Source organism: Lonchura striata, chromosome 1 (genome assembly GCF_046129695.1).
Source record: "Lonchura striata isolate bLonStr1 chromosome 1, bLonStr1.mat, whole genome shotgun sequence".
Lineage (NCBI taxonomy): Eukaryota > Metazoa > Chordata > Aves > Passeriformes > Estrildidae > Lonchura > Lonchura striata.
The window spans coordinates 43,034,592-43,061,876 of NC_134603.1; the positions used below are offsets into that span (position 1 = coordinate 43,034,592).

A 27,285-nucleotide genomic window follows, 5' to 3' on the forward strand; every position below is an offset into this window, starting at 1 on the left:
GCTCTACATATGACAATGTCTGGCCCTCTTGCTTGGAGTCATGGCCAGCTACAGCATGTGCCAGTGTCCTCCTGTCCCACAGCTCCCAGTCAAGACTGGGGATGGTCTCAAGCCCTCTGCAGAGCAGTTCTGGCTCGCAGGTCTGAGGTCTCTCCAAACAGAGTGTGTGGGCAGAGTGAGGCCTCTTGCCCTGGCTGGGGAGCCATGAAGTGCTTCCCTGTTCCTTTTAAGACTCAGTTTCTAAATAGGTTCCTCAGAATGTTGGGCAAATATTTATGAATTAATCTTGGAAAATTTTAAAGCATCCACTGCTGATTCAGATTTGGGGTTTGATGACTAAATTTACAAACATATTTAGTTGTGTAATTTTTCTAAAATCAATGAGAGCCAGATCTCTATCTACTCATTGTGTAAGAGTTGTGAAATTATGCAGGCATTAACTATGGGTTAATAACACTAATAACATTTTTCTGCAGTTTTTCTTTTGTGGATTTTCTCTTATTCTGTTTTCTGAAAAACATATTTGTATTTTAAATCATAATGTAACCATCAATTACTGTAATAGCCACTAGAGGTCTACTGATATCAAAATTCCACCAACATCAATTATTTCTGCAAGTATTAAAAATGTTTCATCCAAAAGAAAAAGCTTATTATTAAATATAGTTTGCTTTGTGAGGTGTAACATTTAAATTATCTGAATTTTTAACCTCTTAGAGTTGTTTTTAATTAAGTCCTATTTAACTGAAGTAGGGAGGGGTTGAAATGTAAAACTCACAACTGAAAAGTGACTTAGGAGATTGCCAAATATATTCACACAAATAAGTATATTAAAATGTAATTCACTGGATAGAATATATTTTTTAATTGTTAACCTTAAAGCAAACAATGTTTTAATGAAATTGTTCTACAATTAGTGGCCTCCTATGGCATTATTAAATTCTACAGATTATTTTGATTTTTTTGGAAAATAAATCAATCTTCAGACCTTATTTTAAGTGACTGTAGTATGATACCTTGTAAATTTCTAACAGCAAGTGGGAGCTAGATTTTACTGCATTTCCTTTAGGTCTAATTATTCATCACGAGAACAGGAATATACTCAGTAGGACAAAAGAGATAAAAAGTAACATTAAGGACGTTTTTCTGGTGACTTCCCCACCAGGTGACAAATACTTCTCGGTCAAAATAAATACAAAACCAAAAGCAAACAAAATGAGTAAATTGCAGTTCCCTGTGATTCATTACCTAGAGTTTGTAGGGATTCAAGCTGGAGCATGAGAAGATCACTTTGAGATCTAGCTAATGGTTAGAGTTAAACATGACTGTCTCTTCCTACTCAGCACCATGTTCTTACATCCTTTCTGTTGTGGCCTAACAACACATGGAACAGTAGCCTGTGAGTTTCAGAAGTGTAAGACTCCTCAGATCTCATCTAATGGTACTTCCTGTGTCTGACAAGTGAAGATACTGTGGTTTTTGCCTTTTTATTTAAAGAAGGTGGTATCACAGGCAGTGTCACAAAAGCAAGCTGCAAAGGATACAAACAAGGCCTGATTCAGAACATTTGTAAATCTTTCCTGACATGTACTTAAATTATTAAAAGTATTAGGTGCTTTGTTGAACTGGGATACATCTTAGTAGAAATATTTATTGCATATTGTGTGAGTATTGAATTTTGTAGTGCAATATTGTTTGTTTTCTGACTGTATTGTGACTGCTGTATTCCCCCAGTTCTTAGCCTCACACTGTCTCTTGCCTTGTGCATAGTTTTCCTCACTCACTGAAGGATGAGGGCTGTGACAGTGTAGTTACTTCAGTTATTTCTTTACCTCTGGCTTCTTTTCTCTGCAAGAGGATGAGGAGTCAAATGGCAGTTCATTAGCACTTGCTATGCTCACTGCTATCTCAGTAGTAGAAGTCAGTAGCTTATGGCTGGTAGCTAAGGTAAAGGAAAATCTACAAAGTCTGTCTCTTTGCTCAGAATATTTATTATAATGGGAAAAAATCTGATGGACGCATCTGTCAACCTTGATATTTATGAAGGTGTCCAGACCTGCCTCTTACTAGTGTAAATTTACAAGTGTAAATGTCCACTTTGTACATAAGTCATGCCCAAGATAGTTCTCACTTATTGTCCTTTGTGGAAATATTTAATTTCTTTTCTCTTCAGTTTAAAGAGGAAATACCACATGAAGAGGGCAAAGCTTTCCTTAAGAAAGACCAGTGAAATTAGTTCTTTTAAGAATATCCTTGCTTTCTTTATTGGACTGTTGGAGAATAAGTAAGTCCTTTGCATGAAAGGAAAAGAGCAGATTCATTCAAGACATTTCTAGGAGGTGTCTCTCTGCAGGAGTATGGAGTGAGCCAGCATCCCATCAGAGATTCTTCTGAGAGAGCAGGTGGTGGAGCTGCTCCACCCTTTCTAGGGGTTCAGGTGAAGAGTAGTGTGAAGTTGCTGTCACGACTCCAAAGAAGTCTTTTCAATAAAGCTGGTTAGAGTAAAACAGATTTAGCCAGAGTAGCTGGGAAAAGGGTTCATTGTCCAGCCTTTTTCATAGCTTTTCTCATAGCTCCTTGATGAAAAATTATTTTTATCTGTTTTCCTCTAGCTGAAAACTACAGATAATTATAATCATTATTACTGTTATTAATGTTATCCTCATCATCATCTCTCTTAATAGTCCCCAGAAACTCTTCTGGTGCTAGGTCCTCATGCAGACTTTGTGATGACTGTAGCTTCTGTACAACCCCAAGTTGTTTCTAAAGTTCTGGGAAACAGGCAAAATACTGTGACTGTCTGGCTTTCCTCCTGAACATCCCATACTCAAGGTGAATGAATGCTGAAAAATGATTAGTGTGAGGGACAGAAAAGACACAAGATATATCATGGGCATGGACTATTATGTTTTTCATATTTAAGTAAAAGCAGATGTAAGCTATGTGAGGCTAATGGGGCATTACTTACAGTGTCTCAATGTAGCAAAACTAATGGGAACATTTTTCTTCTTAGCTCTAAAATACTGTGTTTAAATGGAATTATATGGCAGAAAGGGTGGAGCCAGCATGGCATTTTCTCCAGATGTTTGAATTCCTAGTTATTCTTTCACCAGAGCTGGTGATTCATCTCTTCAAAGCTTTATTCCCTGTGTCTATGTCAGCAGTATTGTGAACACTTTGACAGTTTCATTTTTGTTTCTGCAAGTAATGGGTTTAGGGGGAAAAAAGAATATTTGGACTAGGAAAATGCACCTTACTATCCTTTTTCCCCTGGGTAGAATGGGGTAAATTTCCATCCTCTGGCTTCCTTTCTCTGCAAGAAGAGGATGAGGAGTCAAATGGCAGTTCATTAGCACTTGCTATGCCCACTACTATCTCAGACTGGGACTTCTGCCAGAAACAAAGGCATTAGAAGCAGATGAGAGGAATACTGTTCACTGCAAGAAACCCAACCCTTTCTCAAGCTGGCAGATACAGAATTATAGAATTTGTTGGAAAAGATCATTGAGTCCAGCACTGCCAAGTACACCACTAAATCATGTCCCTTAAGTGCCCCATCTATATTTCTTTTAAATACTCAACTATTTCCCTGGGCAGCCTGTTCCAATGCTTGACAACCCTTTGTGTGAAGAAATTGTTCCTCTGTAACTCCCCTCGCACAACCTGAGGCCATTTCCTCTTGTCCTGTCATTTGTTACCTGGAAGGAAAGACTGACCCTCACATGGCTACAACCTCCTTTCATCTAGTTGTAGAGAGTGATAAGCCTTCTTTTCTCCAGGCTAAACCACCCCAGCTCCCTCAGTCAGTCCTCAAAAGATTTGTGCTTCAGAGCTGTCACCAGTTCTATTGCCCTTTCTGGATTCACTCCAGCACCTCAATGTCTTTCTGGGAGTGAGATGCCCAAAATGGTACTTAGCATTGGAGGTGTGGTTCCTCCAGTGCTGAGTACAGAGGCACAATCACTCTCCTCATCCTGCTGGACCACACTATTGCTGATGCAGGCCAGGATGCCACTGGCCTTCTTGGCCACCTGAGCACACGCCAGCTCATGTCCAGTTGGCTGTTGACCACCAGCCCCAGGTCCTTTTCCACTGGGTCACTTTCCAGCCACTCTTCCCCCAGCCTGTGGAGATGCTTGGGGTTGTTGTGACCCAGGAGCAGGACCCAGCACCTGGCCTTGTTGAACCTCACACCATTGGCCTCAGCCCATTGATCCAGCCTGTCCAGATCCCCATGCAGAGCTTTCCTGCCCTCTGGCAGATCAACACTCCCACCCAACTTGGTGTTGTCTATGAACACACTGACAGGCCACTTGATTGCTTTGTCCAAATCATCAAGAAAGATATTAAACAGGACTGGCCCCAGTACTGAACCCTTGGGAAGATCACTGGTGACTGGTTGCCCCATGGATGTATCTCCCTCACCACCACTCTCTAGGCTTTCTGGTCATTAAGCCAATTTTTTACACTGAATTGTGTACCCCTCCAAGCCATGAGCAGATAGATTGTCTGCAAGAATGCTGTGGTGTGGCAGCACTCTGGCCACAGAGGGAAACAGACACTTTCCCAGAATGATGCCTGGGAAAGTCTGTGAGAAGATCAGAGAAAAGAATGAGAACCAGTTCTTATCTTAACTTGCTGCACTTGGTATTGTGAACATGTGGAATGTGTTCTGGAGTTTTGTTTACCAAAGGGTGGTTTCTTAATTAGCCAACGGTGATGGTGTTTTAAGTGAAGGACCAATTAGGCCATGTGTAGCGAACTAGGATATAAAAGATAAAGAAAATTGATCAGCCTTCTGTAAATGCATGGAGTCTATGTAACTTATTACCTGGCTGGGGGGCCTGTTGCACTGTCATTGTGGTAGCCAGTATTGAAAGGTTCACTGAAGTCCAGGTAAACAACATCCACAGCCTTTTCCTCAGTAAGCATGTTATTTTTCCTCCAGTAAGCATGTCACATTATCAAGGAAAGATATTTTGTCAGTCAAACAGCACCTGCCTGTCCTTAATCCATGCTGACTGGGTCTGATCCCTTGGTTGTTCTGTATGTGTCATTACGTGCTCCATGACCTTCCCTGGCTCTGAGGTCAGACTGACAGGTCAGTAGTTCCCCAGATCCTCTTTCTGGCCCTTCTTGTAGATGGGTGTCATGTTGGCCAACCTCCACTCACCTGGAAGCTGGGTGATTAGGCAGGACTGCTGGTAAATGATGGAAAGCAGCTTGGTTAGCACTTTTTTTTGGCTCCCTCAGTACCATTGGGTAGATTTTATCTGGCTCCATGTGTGCATCAAAGTGGTTTGACTTTGCCTCTTCTAATTTTCTCCTTCTATAGCCTCATGATATATTTGTAGCCCTCCTGAGTTGCCTACCCCTTCTTCCAAAGGTCATAAACTCCCTTTTCCCCCTGAGCTCTAGCTAAATAGCTCTGTACAGTCAGGCAGGTCTTCTTCCCCATGAGCTCATTTTTTGGCACATGAGGACAGCCTACTCCTGTGCCTTTAGCTTTTCCCTCTTGAAGAATATCCAGCCTTCCTGGACGCCTTTACCCTTCAGGACTGTCTCCCAGGGGATGCTGTCCACCAGTCTCCTGAAGAGGCTGTCCTCTGGAATTCAACGTGTTGGAACTGCTACCACCTCTCCTTACTTCTCCAAGAACTAAAACTATAATTTCATTATTTTTATACCCAAGATGGCCTCCAGTCATCACAGCACCCACCAGTCTTTGTTCACAAACAACAGGTCCAACTGGGCATTTTCCTCAACTGGCTCAATCACCAGCTCTGTCAGGGAGTTTTCTTCTACATTTTCTAGGAACCTCCTAAACTGTCTACTCCCTCTTGTATTTGCATCAGACATCTGGTACATCTAAGGCCCACAGGAAAACAACACATAGTCATAGTGAGACTTCTTCCATATGCCCTTAGAATATTTCATTTGCCTCTTCATCCTGTTTGGGTGGTCTTTAATAGACTCCCACCATCACATCTGCCTTGCTGGCCTTCCCCCTCATGCTTACCCAAAACCATTCAGCTTTATCATCATCATCATCAAGCTCCAGTGGTTCCTGCTGTACAATGGGTTCCAGCTCCTCTTGTTTGTTGCCAACAAGTTTGACTAAATTAACAAGACTAGCTTTTTTTTTTGTTTTGTTTATTTATTTATTTATTATTTTTTAATTTCAGTTCTCCAGAAAATGTGGTTGATTTTTAGTACAGCCGTAAGCTAAAATGCTCATTCAAGCAATACCCAATGAAACACTTAAATAAAATGCAAAAATCCATTTTTCTAAACAATGCAGATTTGGGGATTTATTTATACCTGTTCATAAATTATTTCTCTAGTAATTTTGAGAGTTTTGGGCTTCTTTCTAATTTGGAGCACTTGATATCATGAGGTGAAACTTATGAACAAGTAATTCAGGTTTCGGAAGTTCTTTTCATTTAATCTGTGAAATCAGAAAACTTTGGCAACTTAAATTAGATGCTGTGTTCATATTAAGTGCATTTATTAAATACCAGAGAGACAGTGAACTGGATATGGATACTATGCTGGCAAAAGCCATTATTGGTGCTGGTTTTATTGACTGAATCGACATATTGTGTATTTCACTTAAGGCTAGAGTGTCTATAAATTAAATAGCCTCAGGCCTGTGGCTTAGAGACATGACCTGGGTTGGTGTGCAGCAAGCTGGGTGAAAGAAAGCCTTGGAAAGAGTTTCCCTCTGGTATAGTGTAATATACATATAAATATGTGAAGGGAAAAGACAACTTTTCTATATACCATCGATTCAGTGACTGGAATACTAATATCCCTGTGTGAAGCCTTTACTTGCTGTGGCAGCCTAATGAGACACTGACAGAAGCTGTCTGCTTGTCCTGAGTGAACGTCCTGCATTATGTTGTTTGTGTTGTACTGCAGGATGCTGAAGTGTGGTTGTCTGACTGCTGTCCCCCTGGGAGGCTCAGGAAGAGATGTACTGGATCTCCCAGGAGGCTATCCCCAGAAATAGTTTTCCACCTAAATAAATACCATCTCCTGGGGATCTTCTAGAATAGTAACCAGTGCATTACTGCCAATATCTTTTCATAGTGTGAAATTTTGTAGCCTTAACTGTAGAATCTATAATATGAAGACACAGGTAGGATGCATGCTCTTTTTGGTATATTATCATTTACTGACTGAACAGTTTAGGCTTCCTACCTGTTTGCATATGTAACTTCCATTTTTTTATACACTACATACTGTTTGAGAATAAGCTTTCTTAAGGACCTATCCTTATTTACCATGCAAAAGTTGAGGTCATCTGTGATGTGTTCTTTGCTATTTCTTAGAGGTGTGCTAAACAGAGGAGGGAAGAGTTTCAAGAGTTTAAATTTTGCTGTATTACTGTGTAAGATTTCTTAGCTGGAAATGTATATCTCTGTATCCTGACAATCTGTAGTGCGAGTCCAGTTCATCAGAGCCACTGATGTGAGCTTTAAAAACAGGTTGTATGTTCTTCTGCAGAAGAGCTTTTTATGGAAGAGTAGCAAATTTGGACTTCTCAATCTGCAGCTTGTTAATCTTTCATATATAAATTGATCTCATATTTGTACACTTAGGGAGAAATGTTAGCTAAAAATCTTTTCTACTTCTTAAAACTCTGTTTAAACACTGCAAAAAATTTGCATACACAATATGAGTTTATTATCATGTTACATTCGGTGTGCTTCCTTGAACTTAATTGCATTATCACACATTGAAAACTGATGTTATAAAACAATTACTATCACAAAATGCTCTAGGCCTAGGGAGGACACTATGAAGAAGGTGTATAAAAGAAAGAGCTGTGAAATTAAGAGACATTAAATAAACTCCTGGACATTTCATTTTAGGGAAAAGTATGCCTGAGGGAATGGTATGACAGAGGTTTGTACAGCTGTAATTGGTGTGCAGTGGTAAACATGGTATTAGTCTATACTCTTTCTCATACTGTATAAATTGTGTCACAATAAAATGATCAAGCAGTGAGATCATAAAAATAAGAAGGCATTTTTGCACAGAGACAATCACTAAGTTGAGGTATTAGTGTCACAAAATGTTTCAGAAGCAAAAAAAAGCCTGAAGTGAACATAGTCCTAAAAGCATAGATAAACTGATGGCTATAGAATATATTTTTAAAAAACTTCCCTCGGAGAAGATGATAAAGCGTTGATCGCTGAAAGCTGCAAGGATGTAGTAGGAGAAAAATCAACATATTTTGCCATTCCTATAGTCTTTTGCCCAACATCTGCTTAAAATTGTGATATTTGGCCAGATGAATCTTTGCTTGACCCACTGTGGTTATTTGTCCTTGTTTTTAGATTTCCAGCCATCATATCTAAATGTCAAATACTTGATGGAATACTCTGCATAGTATAAAGGAAACAAAGTCCTGCAGATAAAATAAGTGAGGGGATTTCCTTCACTTAGCAGAGCATCAGAGAAACTATAGCAAAACAGAAAGAAAAGGCAGCGTTCAGTTACATATGGTGTTGTGAGCCTGCTGTTGGATTTTTGATCTATGTTGTCCTAATTATCCTCATGAACCAACATAAAGACTGAGTGTAACTTAAATCTCTGTTTTAGCTCTTTGTATTGCTTAATACACTTTTTGTCATCAGTGAAGTGGAATTCTTTACTGAAAAGCATCTGATTATTTTGTGCTAACATGCTGAATTCAACCATCCTGAGGCTTTTTAGAGTCTGTTACTGCTGACAATTTGCAACTATTTTTTTTTTTTTTAAATGGAAACTATGTTATTAGATGCACCAGTGGTTACACAGGGAAATAAATGTACCTCTGAAAGAAATTACCCTTGTTGGTGTGGTAGAAAAAAATAGCTTAACAGCAAAAGTAGCATTATGAGAATGACCAGTATGCAATCCCTGCTCTGATCATGAGAGGGAGAGAGGCAGATTCAGGGATTCAAAGGGTTTGTGCTTCTTTCCTAGTAATCTTTGCCCTGGTCAGGTCTCTTGATTTTTTTGGTCTTGGTTCTTGTCTGGAGAATGGAAGGGATAATATTTCTTTAAATCCATGTATTTTCTCTCTTGTCCTGCTTGATTTTTATGTGTACTCACATGTATGGGTACAATGCTGCCGTATAGGTGACATGATACAAGCAGTAGTTTGTAAGTGCTAATGCAAGCACATACATGTTAAGCAGAAATTCTAAAAAACCTCCAAACTAACCAACCAGAAGAAAAACTACCTGAGGACAAAGAATAGGCAGGTCTTCATTTCAGTCCTTTTTCTTCTCTATTTCCCCTCTTGTATACCGCTGACACGCTGACTTTCTTTTCCTTAACCTTTCTCAGATGGCAAGAGCAATATCTCTGAAACAAAAAGCATGCCTCTGGTGATGCTCATTAAAAGCAAAAGTAAACTGTGAGGGGTCAATGCCTGGACTCCATGTGCCTGCCTCCTCCTCCTCGAGTGCTTAGGCATGTTTCTCAGGAGTTGCACTGTGCTGCAGCTGGAGCTGCTTGTGCCCACCCTCATCTCCCTCTGTGTGCAGAGTGACACACTGGTACATGCCTTGGAGGCAGAGCTCAGTGGAGACGCAGGTGTTGCAGGCAGCCCTCCAAAATGTGCCTACTGGCAGTGTCAAACCAGTGTACCAGCTCTGCAAAGGAAACCAGAAGCACACATCCAGCCTTCTCATGAAGAACCAGCACCACAGGGCACTGGCTTTAAAAATGATTCTCTGTTTATCCATGACCTTTTAGTGATTTAGTGGCAGGAAATGTGAACAAAAAAAAAAAAAAAAAACAAACCAAAAAAAAACCACCAAATAACCCAAAATCAAAGGGACTTTACTCTGTCAGTGAAAATCTGTAAGGCTGAGATGCAGGGTGAAAATGTTGCCATTCTCATTTTGATCTAATCAAAGCCTTTATGTAATGTGAACGTTGGTGGGGAGCAGTCTTCCTGAATCATGTCTACTAGTGGGAGTTTCAGAACCGATGCGTGGGTGGGAACTAACAATAACCCCCCCACATCTCTCTGCTGCATTGCATGGATGGGACTAGGCTGGTAGCAATAATCATCAATATTACCCTCATCTATTTGGTCTCCTATGGGGGACATTAGGCTTGTTGGTGTTTTTGTTTTAGAGGATACACTATGGATGGGATATCCCCTTCCATCTTCCATTCTTCCTCCATGGTGAGTACTCTTAGGTCAGATTTATAGCACTATCCCCTCTTTGTCCCTATTAGATATTCCTTAACATTGATATCTATCTGTGAGCATTAGCTAGCAGATGGAGTAAGCATAGATTTTGGCCCAGGTAGTGCTCTCATGTCTCAGCTTCATTTGTTTGTCTTTCTTATGTGCAGTGCCTAAGTGGTTCACTTCAGGGTAGATGTCCTTGGAATATTTTCTTCATATCATTCTTTGAGTCTAGTACCAGCTGTAGTGAATCAGTCAACTGCCTTCTCTTCTGGTGATGTAAGATAACAATTTAAATGAGGATTACATAATTACCCTTTAGAAACTAGTTTAGCTGTTGCACCTACCAGGTCCAAAGGATTAGTGTTTCTATACCTGCTGACGAAGCTTAACAGTGCGTTGGAACAAGGCGGAAGACTCAAGAGGAAGTAAAGTTTTCTTCACACTCTTCCTCATGTCCTTTTGAAATGCTGTTGTTTCATCCTCTCATAGAAGTCTTCCAGAGGTGCACCTCATAGAAAAGCAAAGAATCAATGCAGGTATTTGGATACAGATCAGCTGTGCTTAAAAGGTTATACCTGGTATTTGTGAACTATCTGTTTTACAGGTTGCATTTTCTTTAGCTTCACTGTATTCTCTTCCTCAGTTGTCATTCAGCAGCCATGGGGTAATATGAGTAAATTTCTTTCAAATCCACTGATGTCTACTGAACCAGAATGAAAATGTGAATGTTCAATTCTTTTCCCATTTTGGTGTTCCTTGAGTATGATTCTTTGTCATGTGAGAGCTGGATAGCTGCTTATCCTTCTCACCTCTTTATACAGATGCAAAGAAATAGAGCAGAGCTGCTTCACTTTTGATCTTGATCTTCATGGTCTTATACCAAGTATTTATCCTTACATTTTAAAAGAAAAAATTACTAGGATGCTTTTTTGTCACTTTTCTGGGTCACTAACTTTTTGTATTAGCTGATCTTGATTTCTCTGTGTGTCTGTCATAAATGGCAACTCCATGAGAAACATCATCAACAAATAAGGTTTATGTAAACTTTGTTATTTACCATGATCTTTAAGACAGAAATTATTTAAAATGTTTTCTCCTGCTCTGAATTCATAATTAATATAGTGACAGAACAAGGGGAAATGGCTTTCAACTGAAAAAGAGTACATTTAGATTAGATATTAGGAAGAAATTCTTTCCTGTCAGGGTGGTGAGGCACTGAAACACATTGTCCAGAGATGCTGTAGATGCCCCATCCCTGGAAGTGTTCAAAGCCTCAAGCTGTATGTGACTTCAGCTCCCTGGTCTAGGGGAAGGCAATGCTGCTCATGACAGAGGGGTAAGAATTAGAGGATTTTTAAGGTCCCTTCTGAGCCAAACTATTCTACGATTCTGTGAAAGCCATTCAGGGAGCTTTAACATCCTGCCTGGCATGACCAGGAAAGGGGCATTTTTGGTCTTTCCAAGTTGTTTGTTTACAGAAACGTCAGTCATCTCACTATGTGTTGTTGCATAATTTCCAACTTCTTTAATGTCAGTGTTTTTCTCCTCAACAGTAAGCTAAATTGATATATATGAGAAAAGAAGCTGTACATTTCTAAAAAGACCAAGTATTGAATAATTGAAAACCAGACTTCCTGTTACATTGAAATAAGACCTAAACACATTTAAACACAGAAATGCACAGAGGGTCATCCACAGTACTGTAGTGACATGATTTGGAGTAATAAGAAGGAAATTTGATGCAGCTTCTAAAATTAATTTCATTTGAAACCATGAGCACTACAAAAAGGATTTATCATACTGATAATTTCCCATAATGTCATAAATATGAGCAATGAAGCAGAAGTTACTTCAATAAAGCTAATCTAGATTAAATTTTCCTTTCTTAACTAAAGGTAGTTGAATTTCTTTAATGCACAAAGAATAAAAACTTAGATTTCCTGGACTTTTAAGATCAGCTGAAAAAGTCAGACTGCAGAGTTTCATAGAGATGCTACTTTCTGACTGAAGTGATGAAGCAATAAATAATCTGGAGGTCTTAATTTTTGTCTGAAACTACTGCATGATACTTTGCCCATTTGGATAGCTTATGCACAAAGACATGAGTTTGTAGAACAAAATTCATAATAATAAACAGAAATCAGTTAGCTTTTTTAATAGTGTTAAATGTAAATATAAGAATCTGAGAATTAATATCTCAAGTTTAAAGAGACACATGAGAATCATCCTGTCCAACTCCTTGAAGTGTCAGAACTCACAGAACTATCTAAACCTAAATCATATCACTAAGAGTGTCATCCTTGAACTCTGGCATGTTTTGTCCTATAAATTCAGAGAGTATACTTCAACTCTGTATAACAGCAAGAACATTGAGCTTGCAAAACATGTGTTTGTAAATGAGCTCTGTTATCTCAAAGGATTGAACATTTTCATTTGTCCAAATTTACGTGTTGCTAAATGCAGACTTTTTGTGATAATACCCAGATCGTATTTAATTTAAATATTTTAAGTACACCTGCCTTGAATTTCCTAACTGGGAATGTAGAGTTTAAGGCTCACACTTACATTTTAGGTACACAAAAAAATAATCTGACCTTCAAAGCATCTTGCATTGAAATGGAAGATAGCAGATGTGAATCTTGCAATGCTGCAGCTGGTATCCAGGGAACTACAGATAAAAAAAATCAGAGATCTCCACTGGTCAGATTGGTACAAAATTGTCCTGAAGAACAGGGCTTCTCTGCAGGAGCGCAGTAACACAATGTGCTGAAGACTGATGAAGGGGCAGGAGCTCAGACCTGTTAGGAGTAAAAGTGTTACTGTATGAAAGATTCACTGGGCTTGTGGCTGCTGTAGGGTACATCTGTGTGTGGTTCAGCAATGAGTCAGGGGCTGCAAGCTTGAGCACTGGAACACCCAGACATCTGGAGGAATTTCTTCATGGAAAGAGTTTTTAAATGTTGGACTGTCCAGAGAGGTGGTGGAGTCACTGTTTCTGGAGGTGTTAAAGAAATAACTGGATTGTCACTTCATGCCATGGTCTACTTGACAAGGTAGTTGATTGGTCAAAGGTTGGACTCAATCATTTAGAGGTCTTTTCCAACCATGACAATGGAGCTGGATGGCAGGAGGGTAAGTCAAAGAAACATGCTCCCTTTCTCCATCATGCTTGTGGCTGTTGGCTTGTGTCAGGGTTGAGAGAGTATATCTGTTCTTTTCCTCTTGCAGGAGAACGTTAAGGGCTAGTTGCTGGAAATATAGTGTATTTCAAAGTCAGTGTTATTTTCTATATATCCTCTTTCTGAATAAGAATGTCCATCAGACAGAGTATGGTGTAATCTTTTATTGTTGCTCTCCCTCACCAGAGGCTGTACTGCCACAAAGTAGTCAATGTAACTCACAGAATCATGGAATAAATTAATTTGGAAGGCACCTCTGGAGATTTCTCAGTTCAGTCCAGCTGCCTGTTTGGAAAAGTTATGAAATTCAGTTTTTAGAAGCTGTTTAAGCAACAAACATTTGAAAGAGCACTTTTATCTTTTCTAGGCCTCTCCACCACTCCCAATCTGATAAACTAATCTTAAAGACCTAGAGAAAAGAACATGCTACTGATACATCTGACCTCATCTTGCATTTAGGATTTCAGTGTAGAAATAATTTAATGTTGTTCAGTGTTGTCCATGTCTCACAATGGGGTAGCTTTATCCCTTCAGCAAGTATTTTTACATTTGCACAACTATCATAAAATGCAAAGCATTTGCTTAAGGAGATAAAATTATATTACTATTTTACAAGTATAGGCCGTCTTGGTTTCTCTGTATAAGTTCATTTGGCTATGAGAATGAAATCACAGTACTCTATCATTTTGCATATTAAAAAATCCTATCTTCTGAAAGGTGTCATTACTTACATGTGACATTCACATTCTCTGGACAGAGAGACATAATTCTGTCTCTCAGGAGAAGCACAGAGAGAGAAGAGAAAACAATCTTTCTCTCTGCTCCTTTGTTTTCCCCATGTGGAATTTGGTATGGAGATTGTTCACCTGAAGTGATTGCTTGATTGGATTCTGGTGAAGTTTGTTTGGGTTCAATGACCAACTGGATCCAGCTGTGTCTCGGACTCTCAACAGTGTCATGAGTTTTTTAGTAGTTAGATAGGTAAGTAAGAAGTAAGTATGTAGAATAGTATAGTATCTCCTTAAATAGTATATTAATGTAATAGAGTATAGTTTTAATAAAGCTATCCTTCAGCCTTCTAGAGCCAGACATTATCATTTCTTCCCCTTCAGGGTTCTGTTGATTTTACGATACTTACAAAATAATTTGATTCAAAGACCATGAACACTGATTCTGCTGATACCTACTCCTATTGTAAACCTTGAGTAAAGTCAGTGAACTGAGAGGAACTACAGGGAAGGAAAAAAAAGTGTGAGAAGTTATAGAAATATGTCCTGATTACCTAAATAATTCAGTGGTAGAATTATAGGTGGGAAGTGCTTAATTGTATGAGACATTTAAAAAAAACCCACAAACCAGATTGTGTTTAAGAAATTTTGTTACAGTCTTGAGGCAAAGAAGCAAAATTGTCGTTTTCTTTTACAAATTTAGGCGTTTGCAGGTGATTAGCTCTGTGCCTTTAGTTCTGTGCTTAGAGGATGAAGTCTGTGTTTGCTTTCAGGAGGTGGTGGTACAGCTTGCACTGGATGTAGGCTGCTGCTTGATGTATCACTGCATAAGGACTGAAGGTCACTCTGTTCTGTATAACCAATTCATCTGACAAAAGCAGGATCACAGTTTCCAAGATATATTTAAAAAGAGAAGGGAAAGGGTAGGGAATTAGGGGATTTAAACCCCCAAATTGCAGGTTTCATCCTGTAAAGTATGGGCACTGTTGCTCTATTTCAGCAACACTTAAATGTGCTTAAACCTTTTGTTCAGGGCTCAGCATTTAGCACTGTTTAATCTCAAATGAATAGTTCTTAAAAAGCAGAGTGATATTTTCTTTCATCCACAGATTTCAAAGGATTCTGCGAACGTCTATGTATAAAAATTATATTATAAAATTGAGAATTCAATTATGATTTCACAGTTAAGCATAATAAAGAAAAAGACAGGAAATCAAAACAAAAAACCTTTACTTTCTCATGTCCACCTTTCATGTTGAATCTATATATTATTTCCCTGTCTTTTTTCTTGTTTATTTTCAATGTGAAATCCTCAGACTCCTCATTTGAAGTCAAAGCTATGAACTTATGCAGAAACATAGGACAGGATGTGTCTTCTGACCTTCCACATCTTGTTTTTAAACTGTGGGTGTCCTGTTGAGAGGAAAAGCAGCTGTTGTGTATTCACCATTCATCCTCTTCCAAACAAGAAGGTAAACAAAGAGCAAAATTCAGACTCCAATCTTGATAAAGGTAGCTTCTACCTTTGAAAAAGCTAGGAGACACCCCAGAGAGTGGTGGGAGCATTTTCTGCTAAGGGCCTAGAGCTGGTTATTCTACTCAAGCCTGAGAAGTGTGCTGCTCTGCTTCTGGTATGTTACACTTAAGTGTTGTTTCTTAGTTAGAGTAGACCACTTAAATGCATGACCTCAGCTTTCATTTTATCTTATCCCCTGTTGTGGCATGTTCCACCTGGGTTCACTAAAACAGTTGCCTTTTCCTGTATATACCCAGGGATATATGGATGCAATAAGAATAACTGTGAGCTCTTGGGTGTTCCAGGAGATCTCCAAACTTAGCTCATTTAAATTGCTTTTTTTACTTCACATCCATGTAAGAGGGTGTGTTCCTGCTGAGAGAATGTTTTGGGTATTCATCTGAAATAAAACACAAGACGTTTTTGCTCGAATTGAAAAGAATGTGGTCAGGAATAGTGTGGGCCCAATTTAGTAACTGGGTGTTACTTGTTTATGGTGCCAGCAGGGGAATCCATTCCCCATCCAACAACTAAATGATCTTATGTTTTGTACCTGGCTGAATTTCCAGGAACACAGGATACAGTATTGTTAAAGGGAAAATCTGCACATGAACACTGAGAAATGAATGATTGCATTCTAAGGGCAATATTTACTGGTTTCTGTAGTCGTAGCTTGTGAAACAAAAAGAAACAGAACCTTACTTTCATTAACCATAATAGTAGTTTTGCTATTTTCAGAGCATTAATCTTGCTGTTAACTGTTCTTTTCAGATTGTGAGGAGACAGCATGTGACAGGAAAAATCTATAACATCATTCAACATCTGATTATATGCCCCTTTTCCTCAAAACCAATTTGCATACCTACAAATATCAGTGTATCCCTCCGGAATTGAAGGTGTAAAATATTGTCTTTCAAGCTGCAAGTTATTTAAGCAAAGATTTTTCAGTATTTGGGAATTCTGGCTGGATGATTTCAAAAGCAAAACCATATGTCGCTTACATGATTTGGCATTTCTCCAGTTGGACAGAATTTGAGTGTAAAAGTGGGAAAAAAAAGTAAAACCTAACACTAATTAGATGATAATAAATACAGGTGCTATACTGTGTGGTGTAATTCATCTTCATAGCAAGCTGTGGGATGAGTCAGAGCCAGCAGATTCTGAGGGATACTGTTTTGTGTATATAAATTCCTGACACATGCTAAAATCCAAATTAAGGTTAAACTTTAAAGGGTTGTGTAACACTGAGATACTTTTCAAGGTTATGGAGGTGTGGTATTACATAGCCATGAAAAAGGAATTTTATGGGTTTTTTTGGTTGGGTTTTGTCAGAGGACTTCTCATTGCAAATGCAGTCAGTGTAGTACCAGGATAAAATCAGTGATTTGATGATCATTGAGAGATCCTGGCCCAGGCTTCCACATGTCCCCAGTCTTCCAGACCTCCCAAAAATTTCCTTACACATTCCAGTCATTAAAGTGTCTCCCCAACATGGAACCTTCCCTCTCCAGCCAAATTCTTGGCCTTGTATGGTTTGTTAAGATGAAGTTAGCTGGGACTAACCTGCCAACTGTTCTGTATAACTTGCTGTAGAGGGAAAGCTGTTGCACATATTCCCACTGTTCCATCCACCCCCACCTTCCCTGCCTACAGGAGTTCTGTCTAAATGCAACCTCTGGGCTCCTTCTCTTTCTTGTGTTAGAGACCTTTATGGAGGTTCTTTTCTTTTCAAATTTCCAGAGAAATGGATGCAGCTGCTGTGGATTTGGCTCATCTGCAGCCAAGTCTTTTGTACTTGGATAGGTTAAGCTTTTACAGGTACTGAGGGGACAGGTATTGCCTGATGATGGGGTGTTCAGTGTGTAGCTACACATGTTACATGCTCAAAAATGAAGGACAAAGGAGGCAGGATTCCATCTTCGGCAAATGAATGGCTTACAAACATGCTTAGAAACAGAAAATTCTCAGTTGCTGTAGCTTTAAGATGTGAGCTCACTGAGACATGCTTTTACTGAAATAACAGGAGAAGACACTGTCATGGTCCAGCCTCCAGGAATTTGCCACAATAATGTGTTGTGTGATTTTACAAAGAAAAACACTCTGCATGAAAATTTGATTGAGCAATTAAAAGTGTGTAAATAATTGAAATGCAGGAGCTTAAAAAGCTTTCTATTATTCCCATTGAGAAAAAAAATCTTTGAAGCGTAGGATTCAAACATTATTCTGGGGCAGAAAATAGCTGATATTTACAGTATAGATTACTCAATTTTCTTTTGCCTGATGAACAGGGCTCCCAAAGCTTATTGTGGCTGTTGTGTCGTTTGTACAAGACACGTGGCTGCTGTGCCTTGCTTTTCTCAGTGCCCCCTCCCCCACAAGCAGAACCCTTTGAGCTCCAAACACAGATGTTACACTGTGCTCTTTGTGTGCATGTGTGTGTATGAGCATGTGTGTGTATGAGCATAAAAACGTACCTAATATGCTGGAAAACTGAAGCTGAAGAACAGGACTCAGCTTGTGACTACAGTGAGATGTTAGTCTGAACCAAGTGTAGGACTAATGTGCATGAAAGAGCAGTGGTTTAAAAGCAGCCACGCTTAAATCAGCAATTTAATGTAAAGAAGAATGGCAGTTTCATTAAATAATGCTATGATCTCTCAACCATATTCTTAACTAGTAATCTCCCCACAGCAAAATACATAGCTAATCAACCTCCTCGCCTGTCAGTAAACTTGCAGGGGAATTAAATCCTGGAGGAAGAAGCCTGTAGCCCCCGAGGAAGGCTGAGTGCATGTTTCACTGTCGTCTTTTCAGCTCATCTCAGTGGTCCCACTGCTAGAATGTGCTCTGTTGTCATGGCAACCCCATCTCCTGCTTCCTACAGGAAAGATTAGCTTGTACTGTGCACTGGAGAGAATTTAGGGGAAGTCAAGCTAATCCCTGGGTGCACTGCAAGAGAAAGGTTGGACCTCGCCTGAGGGATGCTGTATCTGCAATGATAGAATTGGCCTGCCACAGACACTGGTATTTAAGTTGAAGAGCAGAATTCACAGTAAGTGTCAGATCCTCCAGAGAGGAATATTGAATGAGGTTTTCTAAGTCTTGGTGAAGACCGTCCCATGCCAGCCAGCAGTGGAGTGACAGCAGGAGGCTGTGTGTGTGGAATACCAATATGTTTCACCCGTTCAGGTGGCATTTCAAATATAGATTCAAAGCCTCAGTTCCCTGGAAACTAGGTGATAAAATTTTAAAACATCATTGTGAGATGCGCACATAGAAACCTGAAGCGTGTCTCATTTGGTGCATAAAGCTGAGCAAGTGATGATGAGCGTGCCTTACAAATTGTGTATGCACTGTGCAGGGTGCTTAAGAATTCCTGACTGCTAAAAAATAAGCGGGAAAGCATGAGGAAACTGATCTGTGTGTGCTGCAAACTCAACTGCAAAAGTGCTGAACTATCAAATTAAGCATAAAAATTTACACCTCCTGATGCAGTCGTGTTTTTTCTTCATATAAAAACCCAAACAATGAGCTTTTTAAAGGTGTAGTCATAATAGGAGCTTTTCTTTGAGAAAAACTCATTTTAATGTAGCTGAATTAAGGTGGTGTGTGACGTGATGTAGCGTGTAAAATTTGTGTTTGTTTTCTTGCTGGTAGAATTAAACAGAGGATATTCTAGATTTTCCATTTCTGGTTATTTAAATGTTCTGCTTTTCTTTGATATGATCCTGCATTTCACTTTAATAGATGCTCAGGATTCCCAGATTTAAACTAGACTGTTTGCAGTAAGATTTTAACTGTCTGCTTTTTATTACTGTCAGCTTTTCCTAAACTAATTTTTCCACCAGTTTATATGTTCAGTCTATATATTCCTGCATTTTTAGTATGCATGCCTTTTCTGTTTTTAATTAAAAAGAAAACCTTTATAATTATTTAATGGTTATTTTCTACATAGCCATACCCTCTAACTTATATCTATTATGCATATATGTTTTACATGTATGAAATTTATGTATGCTTGTGTGCTTTTGCAATACATACAAGCATATACATATGCAGATAAGTGGAGTCTTTGTTTTAATGAGGCCCATGAGTAATTAATGATAATGTAACACTGGGGAAGTTAAAGACCTGTTTTCACCTTGCAGGATAGGTATTTTCCTCCTATCTATAAAGGTTATTGTTGAAAAATCCTAGTAAACACACAGTCTGCTTAAAGAAACAGCATATACCATGTTTCTCTGTGTGTCTATAGAGCTAAAAGCAGAGTTGTCTTGCTGATATGATAAAAGGGCACTGTGTTACCTTTCCAGAGTTTTGGGTCCATGGCATGGGTAGTTAAGAGACAGTGGTTGGTTTTTTCTCCTTCCTCCCAGGACAGCTCAGAAAGAGTCACACATTAGCTGCAGATTGGTTAGCAATCTGTCTTCTCTTCAAACTTCTTTTTTTGGGCTGTTTTACCAAAAAGTGAGAAGATTGATAATCAAAGAAACTGTGTCTTCTTTGCAGTTAACAGACTCATCTATTAACTGCAGTACATCTATTATAGAGGACTGTAGAAATAAACACAAAGGGTATGGAATATTTAAGTCGTCATTTAGGCTGATCCTTGAATCTGTGGTGAACATATGGGTGATAGAGATTCCACAGAAATGTCAAGCAAAGTGGGGATCAGGGTAAGAGCAAATTCATCAAATAAATGCTTTTAATTAGAAAGAGCACTATGAAATTATTTCTTGATATGTGTCAAATTAAATCAGTGATTAAAAAGTCCCTTCTGTGATAAAAAACACACTGGGAAAGATTTCCCAGAGGTTTCATTGTATATTTTCAATATCTCTGTGAGGATATATTTTTGTCTGTTTATAGCCTTTAAAATAATTGAGATTGTTAAATGCACATATTTTCTACCTTGTGTGTCATTTTATTAAATTAATTAACTGAAAAGTTGGATATTATTTTTTGTTGCAAGGCAATGATCTGTTTCCATTTCTTTTTCTGCAGCGTTTAACTTGTGCTAAGTGGAGTAATGTTGCCTGGTCAAAGAGTATCTTACTCAGTCCTCTACAACGTGTGTGATTTTAGGAAACTAGTCCAAGTTTTATTAGGAGCTTTCACAAAGGGACTTGAATTTCTTATCTGCATTTCTAGACAAGAGTAAACAGGACTACCTGCATGTGAGGAAATGCAGTTGGCTTCAAAGCATGCATCCAAATCCATAGCCTGTGTTCACAGTCTCTTCCAGGGAAAGTGTATGAATGCTCCTTGTAGCAGTGGGATTGTATTACACACTTGCAGGTATAGTTGGTAAGGGCTGCTCACACTCAAGCATTCAGGCCACCAAACTTGAGGAAATTCCTGTATAAACTCTGTATCAGTTAAATAAAATGAAATTCCTTGAGTTACCAGAAATGAAAAAGCAAAATTGACTCTATTTGCTGTATACAAAAATGCCAGAGTTTCTAAACTTTTAAAAAGACCAGAACTTGTGTGTTCTGCCAGGACTTCCCTTTGGCACTCTCTTGTTCTGACAGCTGATGGCTTTCCTACAGCAGTGGGTGAGTGTCCTCTGCCTAGGCTTTTCTCTTCATTCCTTTCCTGCCCATCATTCCCACTCCCAATAGGTATTACACTCTTCCTGAACTGCCTTCTCTCTGTTCCACTGTGTCCCAGTGTTTAGGCTGTCTTCTGGTCAGATGTTGGACTGGCTAACATAATGCTTTCTGATGCATCTTTTCCATGCATAAAAGTAAGTAGGATAATTTAATGTATATACTGATTGATCAGAACAAGGTTTTGAGTTATGGCACCAAACAGAAAACTATTGTCAATACTGTGTCACTCTCGTTCCTTGAAACATTTCTCACTATTGCAAAAATAGCCCCCAAAACTTGTACAGCACAGCATCTGCTTACAGACTCCATTTGGAATTAATGATTAAGAATTTCTTTGTCTTTTACTGAGATTCTCATTCAGGGAAAAATAGATAAAATGTTCAACACTTACTGGGTGGTACACTGCTCATTGCAGAACCTGGCTTTTAACATCCATACGTATAAAGCCACAAACTTTATTCTGTCCAGAAGGGATCTTGCTGCTGATATTCTCATTAAATCAGTAGCAGAAATCACACTTCTATACTATATATAGATGTCATATGCAATATCTGTGTGTCTCTACTTGTCAGAGATTTATCCTACACATTTTAATAAGAATCAGTAATAGTGATCATATTTTTTTTGGTTGCAAGGCATCTTATTTCCTGAGGCATCTCTGCCTCTTTTTATATCCTTATTTCCTTTAAAATGTGTACATATATCTATATCTAGATCTAGATCTAGCTCTATCTATCTATCTATCTATCTATCTATCTATCTATCTATCTATCTATCTATATAAAAAAGTTTCCAAAGACACTGTAAATGGTCAGTTTGATGGTAGCAAAGTGGACCTCAATGAAAGAAGTGTACCTTCACTTAAAACAGGAATTTTAAATCTATTGAATTTTTTATGTCTTTAAATATTTTAATCAATTTTTTATTTTAAACTTATTTGAAATATTTTAAAATATCTTTTAAGTTAAAAGTTTGTCCTAATTTGAAACAATAATAGCCATCCACATGGGAATGTTTTGATTATTTTACACCTCCTTTGTCTTCCGTTTCCTCTCAAAAGAAAACCTCTGAAGCCACTGATTGTATGTAAATGGCATGAATTTAATGGACTGAATTATTTCACAGGCTGCACATGCTGAGTCCTGTTGATTCTAGTGAAATTAAGATCATATGCATCCAAAGGTAGATTTTAGCCCAGTGTGTGATGTTCTTCTGGCCAGCTTTCTAGGTGTAAATTAAAAAGTGCTTTCTCAGTGCTATGCTGCTGGCTCTGTGGCTTACTGCATAGTAGGTCCTTTATATTAGCTAAAGAGCTAAGCAAAACAGCAATGCTAATTTTTAACAGGGTCAGACACAAAGGGAGGGAAACTAAGAATTGCTGGGCAAATTCTCTTTTCTAGCAGTAGTTGAGATACTGCATACAATCTATCTGGCAGCCCTAGTACTGAAAAGAGTACAATTGTTTTTGTCATACCTCCATTAATTTAATTTTTTATGCTGTCATCTGTTGTAATCTGAATATTTTTGTCTTTTCCAGAGGTTGTTTATCAGGGCATGACAGTAGGTGGCTATAAGGAAGATGAGAGAAACACATGTGTCCTAAACATCAATGCTACATTTTTGGATTTTTTAGATTCCAAATATCAAAATATAAATACCAATAATACCAAAATTTCAATTGAAGCAGGAAGTTATATACAGTAGGAATCCAGTGTTTCTGTTGTTCTGTTGCCAGAAGAGTCCACTGAAAATTTAACAGGGGATGGGAGGATGAATGTGAGCTCAGGATATGAGTGATTGATCTTTTCACATGTAGCGTATTTTATTTTATCTTTGCAAAATCATTCTTGAAAATAGATTATTATCTGGATCCCTTTAATGGTTTCTCTGTGGGTGAATAATGGGTAATTTTGAATTTGTCATTTCTCTAGTTGTTATGATTGAAATTGTTTTCTGAAACACACTGAGGAGAAGACAAGTGCTGTATGTGTGGGTTGATGGCAACCACTGATTGCACCTGTGATTTGTGAATGCCTTCAGTCAGCAGCAAACTAAATGGGGTCTGATCAAAACTATCATTTGGATATTCAAGTCCAAGACCAAGTGTGCTGTGATATTCACTAATGTCCTTCCATTGGGCTCTTTACTGCTATGTAAACTACTGAAGATTGTTTTTAATGGCTTCTATGGTGGTTAACACCTGATGCTTTTACAGATTCAGTCCTTTTTACTGTCTGCAAATGCACTGTCAGCAGATGTTCATGTCTGACACAAAAGCTCAGACTCTAATCCCTGTATTTTATCGTCAACTCCTGCATCAGCAGCTGTGGTGTTGAGTTTCACACGGACTCCTGGCGTAGGAATCTCCAGAAACTGCCGATTGCAGGGCTGAAGTTAAAAATAAGTGTTTCTTGGGAAAACAGGCCACTTGAGAATTGGCGGATGGTTTTGGTATTTTTTGGAAAATATTTCAAATTAGAGCTGTCCCAAGTGTTCTTCAACAAAAGAAGATAATGCTGAAATTAAAGCAGTTCTGAGAATATTTTCATCTTCAAAGACTTCTTGGGTGAGCCTAAAAGGTTTTGAACCAGTATTTCAAAAGCTTCCAAGAGCAGTTTTCCTAGGGTGACACTGACTGACAGGATCAGGAACTATAAAATTTGTATTATCTGTTTGCATAAAGGGGAATGCAAAGAATATCTCTTAGGTATTGCAGACTTTTCTAAAGAAGATGATAGCTTTAGACCACCTTCCAAATATTCCAGGACTGGAGCCACTATATTTGTCATGGTGTAATAAAGTGGGGTTTTTTCTTTTAGAAAGACTATGCTTTGACTCCTCCAAAATGGGTTTTTTAATTCACATTTTGCAGAATCAAAGTTGATCACTGTTTCTTTGCTCAGACAGGTGAAATTTAACTACCTGAATAGACAGATATTTTGACCCGTGTCAATAGTTTTCCGTATGATGGAGCCCATTGCACTAACTTAATCAGGGGTGGTAAGGTCATGCTTTCCTCAGATTGTTTTGTAATTTGGGGACCAATGAAATATCTGTCTCTGAACTTTCTGATTATCCCTATTCCTACATCCAGAATATGGAACAGTCTTTGGAAGCTGCCCTACCTGGATCACCAGGTGCCATCAGCAACAAATCAAATTTGTGTTTGAAGTGCAATTAATAGATTTGATTGTGGTGATTGATTATTTTTTCTGATGCCAGTTGTCAGTTGTCTGCTGCTGCGCTCCCGCCCCAGATCCCTGTTCTCAGCCCTGGCTAGCTCTCGTCCTGGGGCGAGGGCGGGCGATGGAGGCACCCTCCGCCGCTCCCAGCTGGGGTTTGGAGAGTGCCTTTGTGGGTCCCGGGCAGCGCTAGCAAGCCTCGCGGTGGTAAATGAAGAGCGGATCCTGCTGGGGGCTAAGTCCAAGTTTATTGTGACCCAACAGGGCCAAATATCCTAGAACGATGCCAGCCAACAGGAACAAGCACAAGGTGCTTGCACTGGCTTATAAACTGTAAGGGAGGGGTATCCAACGACCAATGGGGATAGGGATAGGGGGTGGCTCCGGGATGGGGGGATATGGTGGGGTCCAATGGGGGAAGGATATGGGGGGAGCCCCAGGTCCTCGCCCAATCACCCGGTGCCCTGAGTAGAAGCTTCTGGATGGATGGGAAGGGGCACCGAGTGATAGACAAGGCACCCGGGAGGGGTAAAGGGAAAGGCTGCGCCTCTTCCAGGGTGATGGATAGCCACTGGAGAGGTGCGAAGGGAGGACAAGGCGGGAAAACTGGGGACAAACCAAGTTGTACATGGGGGTACAAAGGAATAACCCGATACATAATACAAGAATAATAAAACATACAAATAACGCAACTCCACAGTCTGCAATTGCAGAAAAGGAAAAACCTGCTTGTGTTCTGTGAAAGAGATCACAGTAAACATTTCACTCTTTTGAGTGTTGGTCCTAATGTTTGCTCTTATATTGGATATAAAAGATAAATTCACCTCCCCCCCCCAAGACTATAATACTTATTAGGAATAACACTATTTGTGATCAGGGTTGAAATAGTGTGTTTCAGAAGTGTAACTTTTTTACTCTATGCAGTGGTAAAAACTTTCCACTCAGAAGAGATAAGGTTAATCTATTCTCACACCCATCTTCATATCCATGTTCTGCTTGTATAAATTTCTAACTTAGCTTTTGAAAAACCCAGTTCTCTCAGAAATTATTTCTAATTATTATTTAGGAAGGAAGGTGATCAGTTTATGAAGGGGATGTTAGTAATTGCAAAGTAATGATCTAAAACTTGAAAGAATTTGTCAGGATTCTGCTGTTTTGAGGGACATTTGCAATTTAACTAAGCAGAAAAAAAGATTCTTAGAAGTGCTGTTTATTCTCATCATTGCTTTTTTTTAAACACTATATTTTCTAAGTTTTCTGGAATCTTGGGAACAGGTCTACCATACAGCTGTTTGACATACATCTGTTTCTGTTTCTAATGTGCATTTCAATTAGATTAAAGTAGCTACACAATGCTTATCCTTTCAAAAGATAAAGTATTCCATGGGCCAAATAATCTTGTTTACAGAGTGTAAAGGGAAAAATATTATAGATCAGATTCTGAAATATCTTCAGTTTTACTTCTCTATTTAAAATAGCACCAATATCTGTGAGTGCTCTTACTCCAGGCTTCCCCTTCGTCTCCAAGCTAGCTTTGCCACAGAGAAAATCATCTGTGGGCAGAATTCTTGCTTTAGTAGGAGCAGCTGATTGGTTTCCACACACCCATCTGTTAGGCCAGCCCAATGGTACGTTTTTACAATTCCATGCTGCCCTTTATTCTCAGTCAGTCCCATATCATAAGGAGGCCAAGCAGGTATTACAGTTGGACTCTTTGGTAAGATTTTATTCTTTCCCTTTTTAGTGTTCTGACATTTAACTACAATTTGTACATAAGTAGTTGTTGAAATTTGAGTGAAAATAGGACTGACTTGCTGATATTAAAACATTCTTAAATGCCATTGGCAATGGTACCTTATCAGTAGTGTAAAGTACAGGAAAAGCACATGCAACAATTTACACTGTGTGTGCACTGGGCTGTTGCTGAATTTTCCTGGGCTAACAGAAACTCTTAAGTGAATTAGAATAATGGAATAATTATTTTACTTCCTAATAAATCTTACCAGTCTGCAAAGAATAGCAAAACGGCTCATGGTTTCTCTCTGATGGTTAGTACTCTGTTTGCCCTATTTTCTGGCCTTTTTGAGTACTCTGGTTTTGAGTCTAGGTCTCAGTGATGTTTCATCAGGGGCAAACTGACTGCCTCTAATGAGAAGAAAATTTTTGAAAGTTACTAAATAGTATTAAGTTCAAAAACCTGTAGTGTGTTTGTTGGCATTAGCTTCCCAGAAAGGAAGTGTAAAATGATAGCCTTCATGCAAAAGTTTTCAAGTGCACGAAGTTTTCAATTTTTAATCTTTCATTTCCAGGGCTGTTCATTACACACTCTCATACTTGCTCTCTTCCCACCAAAGCGGAGTCCACTGCACAGCACTGGGAGGGAAAGTTTGAAACAAGAGATGCATTGCTTAGTCAGGTGGTTTGGCAGTGAAAATTTCAAGTCCACCGCTCTGGTGAGGATTAGCAGTAGATATGCCAGAACTATATGTCAGATCCTTTGTGAAGTTTCTGAGCTCTGAATTATAGTTACTTGGTCTGACCATCTAGCAAAACCTTTTTTTCCTTTTTTATTTTGTGTTCATATACCTCTTATTCTAGTCCCTTTTTGGCCAATATATAATCAAGTTCTCATCTATATTTTGGGAATTGTGAAGAAAATTACTGACTTGGATGAAAAAAAAACCTGGTTGATTATTTTCTTTTTTTTCCCTAAAAATAGTTTCTGAAAAAAAAAAAAAAAAGCATGTTTTAATTTTGTCAGTCAGATTGAAAATCAACATCTGTAGGCAAAATGGTATTTAAAAGTGGTGACTTTAATGAAGGTAGAAGACACTTTCCTGTAGCATTAATACCTCATAGGAGCT

The 27,285-nt window shown here is 38.8% G+C and overlaps 1 protein-coding gene across 5 annotated transcripts in view; it reads left to right on the top strand.

The window, feature by feature from the left end:
* The window catches only part of NOL4 (nucleolar protein 4), a 189,293-nt gene that overhangs the window by 72,007 nt on the left and 90,001 nt on the right, over positions 1 to 27,285 (top strand). The window contains exon 1 of one of the 5 annotated variants that reach the window (XM_077783768.1): positions 18,459 to 18,676. The exons of the other annotated variants lie outside the window; for them this stretch is intronic. The gene's annotated coding sequence lies outside the window, so the exon portion shown is untranslated. Of the gene's footprint in view, positions 1 to 18,458; positions 18,677 to 27,285 lie in introns of those variants that run through there. 5 annotated transcript variants of the gene reach the window in all.